This window comes from Anopheles coustani, chromosome X (genome assembly GCF_943734705.1).
Source record: "Anopheles coustani chromosome X, idAnoCousDA_361_x.2, whole genome shotgun sequence".
In the NCBI taxonomy this organism is placed as follows: Eukaryota; Metazoa; Arthropoda; class Insecta; order Diptera; family Culicidae; genus Anopheles; species Anopheles coustani.
The window spans coordinates 10,670,241-10,691,215 of record NC_071290.1 but is presented as its reverse complement, the minus strand read 5'-3'; the positions used below and the strand labels follow the sequence as shown (position 1 = coordinate 10,691,215).

General features: G+C 44.2%; 1 pseudogene; it reads right to left on the bottom strand.

Moving 5' to 3' along the window:
- Positions 1–18,430: 18,430 nt before the first annotated feature.
- On the bottom strand, positions 18,431–19,098 carry LOC131269064 (5'-AMP-activated protein kinase subunit beta-1-like; annotated as a pseudogene).
- Between the last annotated feature and the right edge of the window lie 1,877 nt (positions 19,099–20,975).

Here is a 20,975-nt window from a genome sequence, read left to right as displayed (position 1 = left end):
CCTTCTTTAAAACAGAAAAACAACAACGCGTGCAGATATTTTCTTCCACGTTCCGTTTCGCATGCTGCGCAAGCCTATGGTAAGACGTTTCTTTGTGACTTCTTGGAGGTTAGTGTAGGAGGTGGCGGGTGGGGGAGGAGAATGGTGAATTTGTCTGGAGCTTGACAGTAATATGTTCGTCTTGGAGCACATGGAAAATTTATTATGTTTCGTTCATCCCCACAGTGATTTTTTTTAATTCCCCACAGCGAGACGCAATCCTTGTGCGTGGTGTGCGTTTTCAGCAGACGATCGTAAAGCAATAACTCTCATCATCCGTCCACGGAAAGCTGAAGGAATTTTGCCAGACACGATGATTGATCTCCGAGCGGACAATGGAGTCCAACGTGAGGCAAATTTCGAACCAACACGCTAAGACGTTAACTAAATTAAAATAAACCATCAAAACCATGGCTTCGTTGGTTTTTATTAGGTTCATATTTTAAATTATTTTCTGTTTAACGACCACCCATTAACCTTCGGACGGATCTCCGAACAGCTTCGCGCGGAGCGCGTAAATCAAAACGGTTGCTGGAATGGAAAAAATACTGGACCAGAGGATCCGCTTCAGGGGAGGAACCGTGGGGGATGAAGGTGCCGGGGGATGGGGCATACATCCGACCAGTCAGTCCGGATGGTCTCATACAGCTTCCTTTACTCAAAATTTCCGCTACACGAATTTGCTGCGGGATCATGTTTGGAGCTGATGTCATTGAGAACGACAACCCTCAACCACTGTTTACTTCTTGCAAGTTGTTTGTCGCTTGGTCTCCAATGACCTCCTTACGTGCTATCCGATACGTGCCAGACTATGCTACCCTAGGGTAATATGAGGCACAATGTGCACCTTCTCGATTTGAAAATATTAAATCTTTTCTATTTTCACCAAAACAAGATATTGCATCCGTAATTCATAGAAAATTGGGTAGGGGAGGGGGGTGGGGGGGAAATGATTGCAGAGGAGACTAAGCAGCTGCTTGGGAACGCGAGCTGCCTCGGGGTGTCTTTTTGCCCATATTTTTCCAAATTTCATTGCTAGAATTATTTTGTCAAACAGTTGCTTGTCGTATTAAACATGAGACGAGTCTGTGGATTTACTTCCGAGTGAAAGTAGAAAACAAGAATACGAAAATGTGAAAATGGTCAAAACGAAATGATTAATGCGCTTACGAATATTTAGTTAGAATATAATAGTTTGAGTATAATGAACATGTATGGATTATTAAATAAATAAATTAGCAATAGAAATATAGTGAAAGTGACAAAAGAATACGAAAATATGAAAAAAGTCAAAATAAAATGACTAATGCGCTTCCGTACATTACAGTGATCATTTCATAAAACAGATTTAATAAAAAAGAGGGAATTTTAAAAATTCGGAAAACAGATTGAATGAATTAACATCGAGGAAAATTGTAGTTAAATCTAAATTTTAATTTTAATGTTTTAATTAAAAAAGAAGAATTAAATTTCAAAATGTATGGAGAAGGAAGTGTGTATGTTTTAGGGGTTTTCAAATTATAGCTGCTTGGGGCTCACAAAATGACCCAAACTAATTCGTTTCACATTTAAAGAGATTTTCAAGAAACTTGTATTTCAAACTATGATTTTGATACCCCAAAGTAAGAAAGGTTTGTTTTGCCCCCTTTTCCCCTTTTGCCCTTTTCAGTACGCATAGGAAGCAACGGCACGCAGGAAAAGATGGAATCTGGATCATTTTTCATCCGAGCGAACGTGCCGACTTGCGACTCCACTACGCGAATACTAGCTCGTGGTGTACTCGGGAAACGCTTGCTCTGGGTTGAACGTTCGTCTTCATTCTGGTTCCACCGTCCAGCGAAGGCAGTCACACCAGTTCGTTTCGCGATCGTAAGAGGTGAGTGAACTAGTGTTTTGTGTATGCAAGCGACTCCATATCCCACAATCTTTATCCAACTGCGATCTGTAATCCTTATCTTCCTGCAACAAGGATGGACAAGCGACAACAACCGTGGGGTAACCGACAGCCGGAAAAACAATCGTGGGTAAACCAACCTTCGGGTAGCAAACCTCCTGACGCAAATGCAAAACAACCGGAAAGTGAGTGTGCGAATGGTGTTAATCAATCGATTAGTGCGGTTTTATTTCCTAGTCCTTGTTTAATTCCGTTTAGATCGGCAATCTCGAGGGACTTTCAAGAGGAAGCGTGATGATGTAACATGTGGAGTCTGTATCAGACTGAAGTATGAGACCCGTAAGTGCAGTGTTTTATTCCAACCAAACTTCATAACAACAGATCCGATTTACCTATTTCTCTGCAGGACTCCACCAGGCTACTCACGAACGTAACAAGTAAAATGTCATAATACGTCAGAAGAATCGGGAGAAATAAATATTTCTCACATTTAGAAAATACCATCCGAGCCCTTGGTGATGTATTTCACTCCGCAAAGTGTCCGAAACATATTTTTCTTCCATTCGTTCGATTAAAACAAGTACGCAACTCTAAGGGTCTTTGACAGAAAAAAGATTTCTTGTAAGTATAAGTGCAATACAATTGATTGGCAAGTTATAAGTGATAAGGTTTCAATGAAAGTAAAAGGATGAAACAAACTAGTCACAACCTTCGAAAAGCTTACACCACAAGTCATTGTACAGCAGGATAAAACAGAAACAAATGCCATTTGCTTCGTGAGGTACAATTAATTTGAAAAAAAGTTAATTAAGTTCTTTTAGTAAGTTGTTCTCTACACAGTCCTCTTCATATTGATACACACATTTAGATTCGATAGGAGTTCGATCTCGATGGCCAAATATTATCAAAATTATGAAATCGCGCATCAAACACGTACCAAAAAAGTCAGTACAAAGCACATTGTTTCAGCATGTTTTGTATTTTACTTATGTTTGATTCGATGGTGCTTAGTTGGGGTTTTGTGACATCAGTTTTGATCATTTTAATCAATTGAACTGTGGTTGACGAGTAATTTACTTCTTTTTCCTCTCGGAAAAGCTCTTTGTCAACATTTTATTATTGTGGGTTAGTTGTACTGTTTATTAATTCCATTAATTGTACATGAAATTAATCCTCCAATCAAATTATGATACTTTAATATCTTCTAAGATTTTACTAGAGTACTCTCAGTTATTAAAATAACTCAGCTACGAAAATTTAAAAGTTGAAAGCTGGAACATGCTTCAGACTGCTTGCATGGCATTTTTTCTTGTTTATTTTACCAGCTAGCGTGCTGGCATTCGATTTGAACCGAAATCTATAAATTAACCTCTATTATCTTATTTGAAAGAACCATGTCTGAAATGTTATAATTTGAATTATGTTTTTTAGATAATTAACTTAGTAAGGAACATGTAAGTGTCTCTTTTCCATCAAGTTGACCTATAGCAGTGAAATTATCTTTAAACAAGATAGGAAGACAGAAGGGGATGAGTGTTTGCTAGATGAGACATAGACGCTTCCAAAGGAGGGGACACTGGCACGGAACATGCGCAAGTGTACTGGACGATATAAATAGAAAAACATAGGATGAACCATGAAACACCAGAAAACCAATGGCGGACCGTTTTCGACCTCATCAAAGCGAGTTCAAGCTACGAGAACGGAAGGAGAAAGGTTGTCGGACTTTCACACAGGTTCAGGTTTGGGAAAGCAGCTCGAAAAAGAAGCGACTGATTTCCTTCATCGAAAAGTCTCGTCGGTAGAAATTCTCTCCATCGTTTCATCATCAACTGGCGAAAGAAAAGCGATAAAAGAATTATCATTGCTGCATTTGCAAATCGCTGAAGCCGCGTTGAAGCACGTTCCAGAAGCGGTAAGCCCTTGGATCGGGAAACGTTTATTGATTGCAGTCACCAGCCCTCCAGGCTTCGACTGCCGGATAATTCCAACGACTTGAACGATCCTCCACAGGTAATCCGTCACACCTTTCATGTTCTTCGCGGGTTCTACGTTCTTTCCAGCGTCCGGACCTTGGTCGGTACTTTCATCTCGCATACCGGAGATCGGCAGCTTGTCTAATCGCTCGAAGAGGTCACCGAAGGCCCCTTCTGTTTTGCACTTCGTGGTTGAATGGAGCAATATTGCATCGATGATGGAACGATCACGGGGCTTTTCTAGAAGAGAAATATGTTGCAATTAAAATGCACTCACTCTACAGCCTTGAATGGACGTCTTTCAGCTCATTTCTACCTTACCTGTTCTGCACCTACCGCTAACCTGACCCTCTCCCTGCCGGCAGCCTTTGAAATTGGATCGGAAGGAGGGTGAAGCCAACATTTTCGACCCTCGAGCTTCGGATCCTCAACCCTCGGTATTTTGTTACGGTTTCTTTCGCATAATTTTCACGCAGGTCGAAAGAACCCATCCACTTCGCTCCTCCTAGTTTTCATAGGGAACAACGGTCCTCACGCATGCCCGATGATTTTCCTTTTTCCTCAGCACTATTTTTCTTCGGTGTGGAAATTTGCTGATTGCTTTGGTGAAACCGAATGGAAATAGATTGTCGTTAAATGCTCAGGTGATACTCACTGTTAAATGTAGGAATTGTTTAATTAGTGTGAAAGAGTCAGCAGCACGCTTCAAGTTCCCATTCCACCTTCAGTTGCAAGTTAAATATCAGTATCAGTTGTCGTTGATAATAGAAACTGTTCTGATTGGTCAGACACTCGGCGTGGCTTCGCTTCTACTGAACTTTTAATACCGTTAGCACTGCCCTGCAATGCTGGCCTACTACTACCTACTACTAACTACTACTACTGCTACTACTTCTACTATTTTGTAAGTAAGTAAGTACTTCCATTCTATGTTCGGATTGGTGGAAACTTTCATAGAAAAAGAAATGAAAATACTTGCAAAGAAGCATTTCATATATTTATATGATCATTTTCTAAATAGTATCTGTTACTGATTGAATTGAAATCAACCAATAATTAGCGATTCAACGTTAGCGAAGTTATTTGTGCTCCCTGCTCGCCTGTAGTTCCTTGAATAGTTATCCTAAGCGGCGTCCAGATACGGCAGACATTGTCTGAATAATAACAGTGCCAATGACAACCAAACTGAAAGATCAAAGAATGTGTTAAAATGCAAGCTGCTGCTGCAAACCAATGTTTGGAGCTACGAACTTACCTTGGTGTCGCTTAGGATGATTGGGCATACTCCCGACAAGTCGGGTGTATTCCTGAAGTACTGTTGCTGCTGGTAGCAAGTCGGGCATTCGTGCATCAAAGTCCACGAACAAACTTCGCACAGATAATTATAAAGGCCTGATGGAAACGGAAAGAAAGTTCAAATAAGTATTTTAAACACCGCTCACAATTTAGAAACCCCAATCGTTGGTAAGAAAACACTTACCGGAACAGCGCATTATGGAAGACTGCAATTAGAGGTAAGGCAAGATAAAAACCTTTCGTTAGAAGCGTTGGAGAAGAGTGGGGAAAGTAACTGAGCTTACCATTTGCTCTGTTCCGTTGCCGTAGGCTCGCAGCAAAACTGCAAAATTATTGTCCGACATCTTGAGGAAGGCTGCTCGAGAGCTGTTGTTGGCACGTCTGACTTCACTGACCGATGGCGAAGAAATGATACACCGCAGCCAAAGCGAGGAACCAAGTGACTGCACTGGACACTGAAATGTGCAAACGAACCATATATGCCGCTCTCTTCTCGCAAACAGCAGAACCAACCGTGGACGGAATGATCCTTCGAAGCGGACGTACAATTTTATTACTTCATTTAAACTTTTATGAAACGAAGCCGACTGTGAGGAAGAGGGAGAAGGGGTGGGTATTATATTTATTGAAGCCAGTCGAATGAGCTTCAGTCACACCTTCGGCGCTTCGTCACACCTTTCATGTTCTTCGCGGCTTCTACGTTCGTCTCAGCGCAATTTGTAATCCATACCAGAATGGTCGGTACTTTCATCTCTCATACCGGAGATCGGCAGCTTGTCTAATCGCTCGAAGAGGTCAACAAAGATCCCTTCTTTTTCGAAAAGAGCCATCCTGTACCGATGTTCGACCGATGACGAGTCTTGAGAAAGAAAAGATGAATGAAGGAAAATGTAATGAAGTAAAAATGGCGTTCTCTCTTCCTGCAACTTTCAATGGACTTCTACCAACTTAAGCTGACCTGACGCCCTCCCTACCGACAGCCTGTGCGATTGGGTCGGGCGGAGGGCAAAAGGCACGCTATCCGACCCTCGACCCTCGAAGCTTAGGTTTATGGCCGTTTGTCAGCCTTCCATCCGGAAAACCCTCCGGTATTTTGTTATGTTTCCTTTCGCATCATTGCCACGCGCGCCGAAGGAACCTATCCAGTCTGCTCCTCCTAGTTTTCAAAGGCAACATAGACAGGCTGAAACGATGCTCACGCATGGTCGGAGATTTCCCTTTTCTCTAACCCTTTCCCCCTTTCCCATTACACGGGCCTATGTTAAGTGCATGATATGCATACATTTCCGTTCTTCAAACTCCTCTACTCCTGCTTTGCTCTTACTATGCCTTCTTTCTGCTACCGATTTAACAGCATCCTTCTTGGTCCCCGCATGTCCTTTATTTAAAGCCTGAGTTAGGGTTTACGTTCTTCAACCCTTGTTTTTTTGTAATCTTATTTTAAGTTTTTTAAATCCTTATGTTTAGACAAAATAGAATAAATAAATATTGTTATTAAAATTAATAATAATATTGAAAATAACACGAAAACTTAAAATTAAATTATTATATTAATATTAATATAGAAATAAGAATCTAGTGAAGCGAACGAAGTAGATTCGGTAGATAGAAAGCTGCATCTACACAAAACCTCATCCCGGTTGGAAGAGTATAAGCTCAATAGGTATCCATAGATCAAGAGAAAAACCTGGCAATTGCCTGAAATGAATGAATTGTTGGCGGGGTCCGCGACAGCCGAGCGGTAGCGCCGGTTAGAAAAATCGACCGATGAGCGCCGGGGCTCACCACCTCGACGGCGTGGGTTCGAATCCCAACCGAGACCGGACCCCCTCCCCTGTACGAGAGGATTGACTATCCATGTACAACAGGGAAACAAGTCTCGTAAGCCCTTAACGGGGGATGATGGGAGACCAATACGCACGTGCTCCGGGCAGTTTTCCTTTGGAACGGAAGACCATCAGAGCGTAACATGAAACCGCATCAAGTTTTCATTTCTGTATCTCCAAGAGAGAACACTGGCTCGGAACATGCGTATGAGTGCTGGATGATAAAAAGAGATAAACAAAGATTGAATCACGAAACACCACAAAACAAATGGCGGACCGTTTTCGACCCCATCAGAGCGACTTCAAGCAACGAGAAGGAAAGGAGAAAGGCAAACCAGCTGGGAAAAGAAGCACCACTTCGTCATCAACCGACGGCGAAAAACCAATTTTCTCCAATTGATTGCACGATTATACAAAGAACTAACTAAGAACTGCATCTGTTAAATAATGGACATATTTATTCGCTAGTAAGCGTTTCCATCGCACGGCAAAAGATTTTCCGACAGTTTTCATTCGGTCCCGGTCCTATTGGAGTTCCAATTTGTAAGCCCACACCTGCCGGCATCTGGGACATTTGGCGTGGTTTTCTCCCCGGAAGGAAAGCCACTTCATGATGCAATGCCGGTGAAAGGAATGGCTACAAGCACCCAAAGCAGGTGGACAGTCCACGGAGGGAGGAGCACACAAATCGCAGCTCTCCGTCAGACTCTTGAAGCAGATATCACATCGTTCATCGTCCATGTTCGGTTTCGAGCCTTGAGCGGAATAGAAAAGCGGTATTAAATATCTGCCATAAACAACAGGCCCTTTTCGTGGCGCTCTTCAACAAACGCTACCACCACCAGTGCAATCGGGGTTTATACTTACTTGCTACGCTCCCTTCGATTCTTTCTATTTTTCCGAGAACAAGTTCCGAGAACGAGATCAGCCGATGTATAGCGCACGCACCTTTGTGACGTCTGCACGGCACGAGCAGCAAGAAGCGAATGAAGAGCGCAGGGATTTGGCAACGCTGCTTGACCTCGTGAGACTAGGTGAGGCAGGTTGCCCGCTTCCGACAGCTTTGTACAATCAGTTCGGTATTGATTCTTCGAACCTGTGGCGGATTTAAAGTGGCCGTTATTCTTAAGAATTAAACAACATTCATTAATGATCGACAGACTAGAGCAGGGTTAGTTTTACAGTAATGGGTAATAATCATAGATCTCACATTCAAAGACTTAGGAGCCTCTTAATTGGAGAAAAAAGTGGTGCAGATTGAGGAATCTACATCCAAACTGTATTGCGTTGTCCAAAGCAACAACGAACTGGCACACATCAGGAAAGCGCCAAAAATCACGTACACACTACGACCACCACAACCGTACAGATGAGAACGGCAAGAGAGAAAGGTCAACCTCTCACTTTCGCACTTCCATCGCCCAGTATATCCACTTCCATTGCCCCTTTTCTATGAGAGCTCCAACCGGCTCTGGGCACGTTCAATTTTCCGCGCTTCCAACGGGTTGCACGCCATCGGATGCTGCAAGCAGGCATCAGTACGCTGCAAGTATCCCTAGGTGGAGGACTTACCGAGTGAAGGTTCCGTCAATCCGTTGTTCGAAGGCCACCATGGACGTTCCGGACCGGCTGGTAATAGAGCGTGAGTAATACCGCTTCTAGAGTGCGTCGATCCCACACTATAGTTCATCCGTTATGAATTCGTCGTCCTGCAGTGTTGTTGCAGATGTTCTGCTGGATCTGCCAGCGGCCGCTGCCGTCGAAGTGTCGGTGGTGCACCGCAGATAGCAGTGATTGCACGATGAGGTTCCTCGAAACTTCGGTAAGCTTCAGCGTTATGTTTACAGCTCACTGGTTTCGCAATAGGCTCATACGACCCACCCCACTTGCCCTTTTCCTCCTAGTATGGATATCGCGTTGTCCACCAACACTGCTGGGACAAAGGAAATGAAGCGTTTACAGCGAAGCAATAAGACCACCACATCCGCTGAGGGGATTTCGTGTGTGTGCACAACCCGACCGTGAGGAGCGACTAACGCTCCCCCTAACGAAGCCGAACGAAAAAAAACGCGATGACGCGATGATGATGATGTAGAAACCTGAACTGGTGCGGATGCCTTGCGAAGCAACAGAGCAACGAATGTGACTTAGAACATAAGGGAAAATAAGTCGAAACCCCGTGCTTCGATGAGTGCAAAAAGTGACCGTGATCGTAGCGAGCAGAGTTTCTCACCAAGTGAGGTGAGGTGAGTTTACGCGGCGAAGGTCCTTGCCAGTGCTGCTGAACGTGTTTGGACTTGTTTTTTTCGTGTTGATCTTGCTCGTAGTAATGAGTTCGCGTAGTGATTCCGTTCCGAGCTCGGAGTGTCGCACAGGGAGTCATTTCGGAAGCGGTTCCGGGTTTTTGTCGAATGTACCCATCACTACTTGCTCGACCGTGCTGACTGTATTCGGTTGTTCTCGAAGTGTGCTGAATTCGCAAGTTTGGCAGTGACGCTTCGAAAGGACATCCATACGCTTCCATCTTTCCGGAGTGTTCTGTGCCGGAGTTTTTTTATATCATTCTACTTTTGTGAGTTCGCTGAAAGATGCATTCGGTAATTATTGGAAGAGCATGCCCGATGACGCTATTTAGCGGGCCACTGCCGCTAGACTTCTTCCTGCCGTCTTCGCCCCCGCCGTCGCAACCGCCGTCGCCGCCGCCGTCGCCACGCAAACTGGGAGGGTTTGACTTTGATGCGACAGTGGATGATCCCTATCCGAACGGCTGGTTCGGTGTCGTCCGTGGACCGGTGTCCCCAAAGCCCAAACCCAAGAAGCTGTTCGGCGAGCATGTTGAGATACGGCGTGCTCCTCCACAGGGCGAGATGAAGGACAAACAGGAGGCCAAAAACGCCGCCGGTCAACGAAATGCTCCGCGATGCAACGGAGGCCGGTTTCGCAAGAAATCTGCCAACGTTGTAGTGGTCTGGGGTCTCTGCCCTTCCTTCGGCAAAAGTGTTGCATAATGCTAGTAAACCTTCGTACTAACAACGGCCGCATCGGAATAGCCAAGTTATAACTTCTTCATGACCAGAAATGTTAAAAGTGTTTATTAGTTTATGGAATGGAACTAACATGTCAAAGTAATGCAATAAAAATGGACGAACATAAACTAACACTGTTTGTGTGTTGTGCTTACGTGAAAGACATGTACCTGAAAGAAATTTGACTGATTGACTGATTGGTAACGTTTTCCTATCGGGAGGAAGTGAAAGGCCATTTTAACTGTTCGATTGAAGCAGCGATCATTTTATCAGCCATATTGCCAGCTGCCAGCTGACGTCACACACCCCTTCGCCCCTCCGTTATTCTCTGTCCCTTTAATTCGTCTTTTGACTTTCGCCTCACGTTTATCCGTCTTATGCTTTCAACTGCTTGCTTTAAACTTGCTCCACACCTTTTCTTCCGTATCATGTTTCAACCTATCCTCAGCGGTGGAGGCCCCACACCGGGGGTCAACAACCTGCACGCACTTCCCACAAAAGAAAGAGAGACAAGCGCGCTTCACATCTTCGCAAACGGGACCGGTTTTTTAATTTGATCGTAAAACCAACATGATACGCAGGTGCCATTCACCTTGTTCAAAGTAGTCGCAAGACAATAAAAAAAAACAGCTCGCGAAACACACATTTCCCAATCTCTTCTGCCTTCGGAACTTTAACAAATAAAAACCAAATCAAAAGCAGTTGCACTTGGTCTTTTAAAAATACTGCCTTGCCACCGATGCATCTGTTCTTGCGAACGCCATTTTAACTGTTTTCTTGTTTGTATTTTAACAAGTGCGATCAGTTGGCCCGGGGCAGTCATAAAGATGTGGTCGTAAACGATACGCTCATTACATTGTAGGCGACTGCCTTTCATTCGCGACTTTATTCGCGATTATTTAGCTTTAGCGCTTTCACCAACACACGAAACATCAAGTAAAGGGAGACAAGCTGGTACAGAGCCGCAATGATGATGTCATATGCAAATGTTCGGTGCGATGCGAGTTAGGTTTTCTTGGCTCGATTTATTTAACGAAAAAACTTATTTGCGAAAAGGGTTAAATTGTGGTTGCACGTAAACGCTATTACTGTTACTTCGTGAAATTAATTTTACTTGCCGCCCTGGGTGTAGGATATTTATGATGATTTTTACAGCGATGCGATGGAAGGTGGTAACATTGCACCAAGCTGACGAAGGGCAGAGTTTAAATGAATGATTTAAAATGATGCTTTCGAAAGTTGCTAAATTGAATTTGCAAATCAAAATGCAATGCAAGGCGAACGAACTTTCTAATTGCATTCGAGGGAATTGGAGAGAGGAAGACAACAAGTTAAATCTTAATTAACTTCGGTTAACGAAGTAGCTGAAAGATTTGCTTAGTTTTGCAATTTAGACAGTACACGGTTTTGCATATTGTACGAGTTGTTTTGCGCATATTAATGACACTTTGTGAGGCCACGATTGCAATTCGTCTCTACTTAATATTTACATTTTAGGGGAGTTAACCGATTGAGGTCCATTGTTGGGGAACAGGAGAGAAAAGGGTGTCCATACTCACATTAACATGTTTATTAAAATTACATTTCCTAATTAGATAGACATCGATTGAACCATGAAATACCAGAAACCAGAGTTCATGTAAAGAGAAGGAAAGGAGAAAGGTTGTCGGGCTTTCACACAGGTTCAGGTTAGGGAAATCAACTCGGAAAAGAAGCGACTGATTTCCGTCATCAAAAATTCAAGTCGGTAGAAATTCTCTCCATCGTTTCTTCATCAACTGGCGGCGAAAGAAAAGCGATAAAAGAATTATCATTGCTGCATTTGCAAATCGCTGAAGCCGCGATGAAGCACGTTCGAGAAGCGGTAAGCCCTTGGATCGGGAAATATTGATTGATTGCAGTCAACAGCCCTCCAGGCTTCGACTGCCGGTTAATTCCAACGACTTGAACGATCCTCCACAGGTAATCCGTCACACCTTTCATGTTCTTCGCGGGTTCTACGTTCTTTGCAGCGTCCGGACCTTGGTCGGTACTTTCATCTCGCATACCGGAGATCGGCAGCTTGTCTAATCGCTCGAGGAGGTCACCGAAGGCCCCTTCTGTTTTGCACTTCGTGGTTGAATGGAGCAATATTGCATCGATGATGGAACGATCTCGGGGCTTTTCTAGAAGAGAAATATGTTGCGATAAAAATGCACTCACTCTGCAACCTTGAATGGACGTCTTCCAGCTCATTTCAGTTCATCTTACCTGTTCTGCACCTACCGCTGACCTGGCCCTCTCCCTGCCGGTAGTCTTTGCAATTGGATCGGAAGGAACCCGTTGAGCATCGGATCCTCAACCCTCGGCATTTTGTTACGGTTTCTTTCGCATAATTTCCTCGCAGGTCAAAAGAATCCATCCAGTTCGCTCCTCCTAGTTTTCATAGGTAACAACGGTCCTCACGCATGACCGAAGATTTTCCTTTTTCCTCAGCACTATTTTTCTTTGGTGTGGAAATTTGGTGATTGCTTCCGGTGAAACCGAATGGAAATAGATTGTCGTTAAATGCTCAGGTGTTACTCACTGTTAAATGTAGGAATTGTTTAATTAGTGTGAAAGAGTCAGCAGCTCGCTTCAAGTTCCCATTCCACCTTCAGTTGCAAGTTAAATATCAGTATCAGTTGTCGGTGATAATAGAAACTGTTCTGATTGGTCAGACACTCGGCGTGGCTTCGCTTCTACTGAACTTTTGATACCGTTAGCACTGCCCGGCAATGCTAGCCTACTACTACCTACTACTACTACTGCTACTACTGCTTAGTATTTGATTAAGTTCGCTTACCCGTCTCTCATTGTCCATTTATCCATGCGATGTTCGGATTCGTTACAAACTTTCATCAAAATAGGTATTCGAGAACTTTTTTCGTATAATTTGACGATTATCTAAATGGTGTAATTTATTGATTGAATTGAACAACAAGTGAATCAGAGCTGGCGTTGGAGAAGTTGTTTGTCCGAGTCCTTATGACCGCCTGCACCGTCTCCTGCTTCCCTTGTTGGTCGCATTCGCTTACGGATGTTCCTGGCAGCGGCTGCACGTACATAGCATTGGCACGGTTGGCATCCAGGGACGGACCACGTCCGTCACACTGACGCAGTGCATATGAACACCTTCCTAAAAGAGCAAAAGATGCGTTAGAATTCAAGTTGCTGCAAATTGCAACACCCCGAACCACGCGCTTGGAGCTCCGGACTTACCATGGTGTCGCAGAGAATGATTGGACACACATCTGAAAGGTCGGGAGTATCTCTGAAGAACAGTTGCTCCCGGTAGCAGCCCGGACACTCACGCAACAGCGGCCAAGAGCATACGTTGCAAAGAAAGCATCGAAGTCCTGTGGAAAAAAGAGATCACTGTGTCAAACCTTGCTGTAATCCCTACGCAGGAAGCTGTACACCTACCTGGACCACGTATTATCGATTCCTGAAAACAGAACAAACAGACCTAGCGTTAGTACCGGGAAACTTTTTGCGAAAAGTTCTTGAGCTTACCATTTCTCCTGAGTCGTTGGCGTGCCCGCAAAGTATCAAAGCATGGATTCCATTCGAAGACATGTTGCTTGAGAGTTGAGGCCTTCCGACGTCTGGTTTCACTGAACGACGGCGACGAAATGATGCCAAATCTGAACCCGACTCCTTGTACTCAGCACTAATAGGTGGAAACGACCGACATGTGCTCCCCTTCGCACGCACACATCCGGTCCAACCGCGAACGGAAAATTCCACTTCCGCAATCAAAACACCAGATTTCCGGAGCAAGAAATCGCTTACAAACCCTTTATACAAACAATGTGCGTCGCTTGTCTATCGCACCAGATGTTTGTGGGCAAACTTCAAACGTGTGCACGATACTGATGCTGACCAAGCATTTTTGCACACGCGTAGTATAAGAACTTCGAAGTCGAAGAGACGAAGAGGCAATCGCAGAGAAATGCGTTGAACAAAGAGTGAGATATTGAGATCAAACGTCGGAGTCATATGTTTTTGGGGCGAGCATAATGAAGTGTGTGTGTATCAGTATTCTGAACGCAAGAATTCGATGAGATCATTAGTAATACACCATTTGATCGACTAAAGACACAAACATGTATTTCAGACTTAGAGGCACATTGAGAGCTCAAAAGGGAAAGCTGGGAGTTCTCCGGAATTTGACTATGAAGGATGTTTAAACATCCTTTTTTTCGGGTGTGTTATGAACCAAGAAGTACCGAATTTACTGCTTATAGAAGAATTGGTTTGGACCACATAATCGGCCTCTGATGAGCCAGTCTTCCAAGGAAAGAAGGATTATGTAGACAAGGTTGGTTCAGCTCCACACCGATGACTTGCATTTTTTTCTAGGGGTTTTTGAAAATCAGAAATGTTCCTCGGTCGTTTCTTATGTTACTTGCGTTCAGTGGAGAAGCTGGCAAAGATCGAACATAGATGATTTATGTTTTCCGTGCAGAAAATGCAGATTAAGTAGTAAATGCTGCCGACCCGACTGTGATCCTTTTATTGCACACCGAAACCATGGAACTCCTGGAGATGGATATTGGTGTTTTTATTGCGAAACCCAACCCCCATCCCCTCCCACCACCTCCTTCCCTTCCCTTCTTATCCCTTGTGATGCTTCGGATGTTTTGCTCGATCGTTCTGCCTTCTCCCGTCGTTCGCCGGAGTTGCAGCAACCACCCGTGAGTTTTACGGCCGTGTTGGACGCGTTTCGCTCAAACATTTACGCGGCTTAAGAGAAATTAACTCTCCCCCCTTCCCCTTCTTGAGGTCTGCGTCTTCGTCAAAACCCTCAAATTCCCGACGGAAGATTTGTTTCCAGATCAGAATTGTGTCCACGGACGGTGTTCATGCGAGAAATAGTTCAAGTGCGACCAACATTCGAGTTTCCTGCGCCGAAAACAATCGGGTTCGTTGACGAGCGATCACTTTCTACCAAATAAAATAAACAACCAGGGAACGGAGTCTGTGGAGGGTTCCCATGGGGTTCCGAAGCAAATCGTTAATTTACGACTTCTACGCATCGTCGTCGAAACGGTGAACCTTTAGGAAAACTCATAGGAATGACGAAGGCGGTTTCATGCGTCATTCCACCAAATTTGGACTTCATTCCTGCGCCAAGTTTCTCCGAAAGGTTCGACCTGCTATCGGTTATGCGAGAATAATTCCGATAATTAAAGTAAACCAGTTAAATGGAAATATTTTCCTGACCCTGGCCCATTTTCCATTAGTCTCATTGATTATTGTTCATCCACACTCCAGTTTGGAACCGAAAGTGGAGACATAGGCGACAACGGCTCATGTTGTGTGAGTACCTCCTGTCCATTGCCCTCTTGCGTCTCCCTTTCTTCCTCGCATGCAGTTTAACGACTTTTCCTCCGAGGAGCGAGTTTTACGACTTTCCTATCCTTTGCGTTGCGTTTGCCTCATCGACGGCCGCTTCGCGAAGTTCAAAGGACCAAACATATGCCATACTCGTCCTCTCCTTTGTTGGCCGTTTCTTCGTTGGTGTTATCGGCGAGTTTTTCTCCGTCCGTTCGTGTGTAACGTTTTTCTTTTCCTTCGGGCCGTTTTTTCCGCAACCGTTTTTTCGGGCCACACATTTTCTTTCGCAAAACATAGCAAGCCTCGTTGCTCGTGCGCAGTTTGTGTGTTTTTCCACCATTTTTGGGGGTAGAAGATGGAAGAATTGCACACCGGACTGGAAAAACGGTAAATGGCAGATGTTGGAGCGTCGGATGGCACCTTGCATGAGCGGAAAAACTGGTTTTAACTACCTCGTCTCAAAGGGTTTCCAACTCAACGCTTGCTGGCTTTCAACAGATCGGAGTTGTTTTCATAACCACATTCATATTGGTTGTTGATTTAACGAATCATTAATGCTCCCAACAGGATTTGTCATATTTCGTCATATAATCGCCTACGTGACATAAGGCTGAATTGGGGAGAAGGAGTACTCCATAAAACGCACCTAGTTGGACGGTCATCGGAAACACGTCCCTCACGAATGAATGAAGGCAAGCATGTGTTGAATCTTCAATGCGAGAAAATAGACTATTAACTAGACTGTGAGGGACTCGGTTTTCTAACCCATAACTCTTAGTTTATTAGTTTGGGGCCAGAATTTGTTCGTATACGTACTACAAGTGCTCGCCTTAACGCGATCACGTTCCAAGATGACAACAACGATGGAACGACGGAAATAACAACCGACAAACTGTAAAACAAAGCCTAAGAACCTCATACTCCCCGTCGGTTGCTGCGGTTCACTGCAAGGAACATGACCTCATCCTGTGAGGGAGAAGAAGACGCATGAGTGGGGAAAAGTTCGTGTTTGTGTGTGTGTTTCCCAACCCCACTTTTCCCCCTATCACCGGAAACACGGAGATCGCCGAAGTCTGTACCGTACGGGTATTGTTCGATGTGTATGTTTCATGCTTGCAACGTAATCCGATCACCGTCTTGTAAAATGCATCTGCCTCTGTCAAAGGCGATTTGTGTGTACATGTGTTTGTTTGCATCAATTTGTTACCCTCTCCCAGCAAACCTCAGCTGCTCCGAGCGAAGCGTTTTCATCTGTAGACAGACGTTCGGTGAAGTCAGACGTGTCAGTTAGAGCTCCTCGTAAGTTTATCATTTTGCAGCATGGTTTCCAACTTCACATCGTCAGGCTATGGTGAGTCGGTAGCTGCTAACGTTGGGGTGATGTCACATTTCATTCATCCTCCCATTTAATAGGTCTTCGGTACATGGATTGCTATGACTGTACGCGGTACATGACCAACGTGTGCCCTGAGTGTTTCCAGCTTCAGCTGCTCCACAACAATCGCTTGGATTTATCGCATATTCGCCACATCGTTGTGAGCCACACAATGGTAAGTGTAACATCAAACATAGTGCGCCGAGTCCTAGTTTGCAGTAGCATGCAATTTAGTGCATCTTCTGACCTTTGTCACGCTTTCAGATGTACTGCTACTGTGGACGGGGAGTTTTCCGACCTTTGACGCCAGATATTCTAGTGGAAGTTGCAAACGGCTCCATTCCGGTCCAACCGACTCCTCCCAACATGGTCCCTGGTGTAAACATCGATCCTGCTACGGCCTATGGAGCGGCAATCGGATCTGCAGGAGTTCATCCTGTCGCGAACCCACACGGCATGCAACAAACCTATATGCAAATGTGGGTAACTCAGTCTGACAGTATTCAGTCATATGGAGTAATTCCGGGAGGCACATATCCAGTGGTATCCACACATCCAAACACAAACTCAGGAGTCATTCCGCCTATGCAGATAACACCTTTCAATAACAGCATTCAATAATAAAAGCAATGATGTAGGTTATACAACATGCAACTATTTAGAAATATATGATATGCTTCTCGAAACGCACCTTTTTTTCATTTTTATGGTTATGGAGATGCCAATGATATCTTGAAGCGAGCTGCTGACTCTTTCACACTAATTTGAAAATTTCTACAATAGAGCCATGGCACCTGCGCATTTAGAGACACGGTTCCACCGGAAGCATGTTTTCACACCGAAGTGGAAGGGGAGGAAAATAGTGATGAGGAAAAAGGAAAATCCGTTGCTACCTATGAAAACTAGGAGGAGTGAACTGGAAATGGAAATTATGCGACAGAAACCGTTACAAAATACCGAGGGTTGAGGATCCGATGCTCGAGGGTCGAAAATGTTGGCTTCACCCTCCTTCCGATCCAATTGCAAAGACTGCCGGCAGGGAGAGAGTCAGGTGCAGAACAGGTAAAATATATATGAAGGTGTTGCCTCATGATCTTTCCAACATCGATGCAACATTGCCCTTTTCGAACACGAAGTGCAAAACAGAAGAGGCCTTCGTTGGCCTCTTCGAGCGATTATACAAGCTGCCGATCTCCGGTATGCGAGATGAAAGTACCGAGTGGTGTTCATTGTTGACGGAATCCCTGCCTTTCTGTCCTGTAACATCTACCTCTAACACATCTTCGTGACTCTCGATGTACAATCTTTATGCGCGCTTGTGTTTGAACCAACACGTTTTCACTACAATCTACTAAATGCATAATTGATCAACAGTGAAGATTGTAGACAAAGGTGCAGTTCCTCCAAAGCCACGAATCATAGGATCAAGTGCATTCTCGGCTGAGAAAAGATAGTAGGTGAGTATACGTGGAAGAAAATGGAAATCTCTGCTACATTAGTTGATTAGTAGGCCGAACGAAACTTCTAAGATGTTAGTTTTTGGTTACTTAGTCTTCTATATTAGGTCTCATATGAAATCTTGCCTGTGCTGTTGTCTGCGTATTGTTCGCCTCACCTCGCGACATGTGGTCACATCTCTAGATGGGTTTGTTGAACTCTGTGGTGAGGTGCTATTTCCGGTAACGATGGTTCGTACTCAGCACCGTTACGCCGTTCTCGATCGAAGTCACGTATAGATGGTTCAACATGACGTTGTTCGGTCGCGGAAGAAGCGTTGGTTCACACTAGGAATATTGCATTAAAAGAGATAAATGAACATTCAATCGGAGAAGAACTGGGATAGTAGGGTGTCTTGGTTGAGAGGATCCTGCAACAGCTGGTCCTCGTCCCATGGTGTTGCCGTTGGAATATCTTGGCCCCGCTCCTTCGATTCAACCTTGCACGTATCTTCGCTGTTCTTGAGGAGCGCTTGGAATACTCCGAATTCAGTTTGACGCACGGTACCCAGGTTGTTCGTAATGCCCTTGTCTCTTACAACGCACTTCTACAGAATATAATAAACAGTGATTGCGTGAGTCATAGCACAACACCAGGACACCTGTGTTCAACAACGTACCAGCTTTGGATCGTGCATCCATTCGCCATCGACAAGAAACTTATAGTGGTGATCTCCCTCCGGTATGTTAACGATGGTGACGAATGAACCGTGCGACTCGACCATCGACAGTGCCTTCCACTCGGAAAATGTTCCACCAACGTAGACCAGCTTACCACCACCACACCACTGCAACACGGTGGGTACCATTACCGCTGAACAGCATCCTCCTGCTGGCCGGCAGCTGGGTATGCCACGTCCGCCTCAGGTTCTGGAACCGGCTTGAAGTGCGCATATGGACCTCCTTCCTTCTCCGGAAGCTGTTTTCTATCGAATCGTTTAGTCCGGATCTATGTGTCTTACTTGTATGAATACTCGCTGCATTGCCCATGCTATTGTGAGATTAGTTCTGATCGTTTACGAAACGAAACACTCTTGTAAGGTTTGACGGAAAGCTGCAGCATCGTCTGATAAAGGACTTGATGGCGATAGGTGGCACATTGTGTCATGACTAGAGGTGGGTATGCTGATCCTTAGAAGGATCAGGCGCGTTCCAGATCGCTCAGTGAGATGCGTTCAACGCTTACGGTGATTCTTCCGCAAATTAAAAAAAAACCCATTCTATTAGTCCTCTACTTGATGTATTCCAAAACCTTCTAATAATAATTATAATCTACTCCTCAAATCTTACTATATACCAGACTTTCATGATACCTATAAAAATAATTATACTACAGGGTTTTTCAGATGATGTCATAACAGTAGCAGTATTTGTTCTAACTGCAGCACATAATATTATATCAGCATCAGTTGATTTTATAACGCAATCATGTTTATTATAACTTTGCCAATTGAAATCAGATTCGTAGCAGTTTATATTGAGCCATCCGGAACCGCTAGTTGGCAGTCGGAGTCGGCTCCGAACTAACGGCTCCTCGGAGATTTATTAATCGAGATATATTAAACGAGTAGATATTGACGTTCGTGAAGTAAATTTGAAAGAAAAAAATTTTGGAATAAAATCGAGGAAACAAACACGCAAATATAGCCAACAATTTAAAGCTTATTATAAAAAGATCTAAGAATTGACGCTGGACGGAGCAATACTGCTGGTGCACACACTTTCATTCGAAAGATTTTTCATGCAATTGCATCGACATTGAGCAGAACATCTTAGATGAACTGTTAAACTCGTTTTTTAAGTAGATTCATTTAGTAGCAATTCAAGATTGCAGAACTCAATTGACCATTGACGGTTCCTTAAGCTATTCTTTCACTTAACATCCTGACCAAAGTCGTCGTCGTGTGTCGTGTCGTTTTGGTTCTAATAAACCACGTTATATGGTTTGGTATTACTTTTTTTGAAGGTGCACAACCATCTCATTTTCTCACGAGACGCCACTGATTAATTTCTATTTAATACGGTAAAATTACCCATTACTGTAAAACTAACCCCGCTCCAGCCTGTCTATCATTTATGTTACGGCCCCTTTAAATCCCCCACCGTTACGAAGAATCAATACCGAACTGATTGTACAAAGCAGTCGGAAGCGGGCAACCTGCCTCACCTCGTTCCAATCTTCTGCCGTACAAACGGCATTACATCGTATGAGTCAAGAAGAAAGCACGTCACTATAAACTAATTTCGCAGTAATTGGGAACGACGAAAACCAAGGCCGACGGAAAACGAGGTCAACCAGTATTGCAAATACTTGCACACCTCATTCGCTGCTTGTTGCCAGTGGCGTGCGGACGTGACACAGGTGCGCTCGCTGTTTTCATCGGTTGGGTTCTCGGAAAATTGGAAGGATGGAAGGAAGCATTAGAAGTAAGTATAAAACCCGATTGCACGTTGGTGGTAGCGTTTACTGAAGTGCGCCATGAAAATGGCTTGTTGTTTATTCCAAATTGTTTATACCGTTTTTCTTTTACACTCAAGGAATCTTTGGCTCGCGACGGGACATAAATGAGGATATCTGTGGAGTCTGTCGCGAAAGGCTCGAGGATAGTTGCGGTTCTTGTGCTACTCCCGGCAAAGCCTGTCGTCCTGCTTTAGGTGCTTGTTCCCATTATTTTCATATGCACTG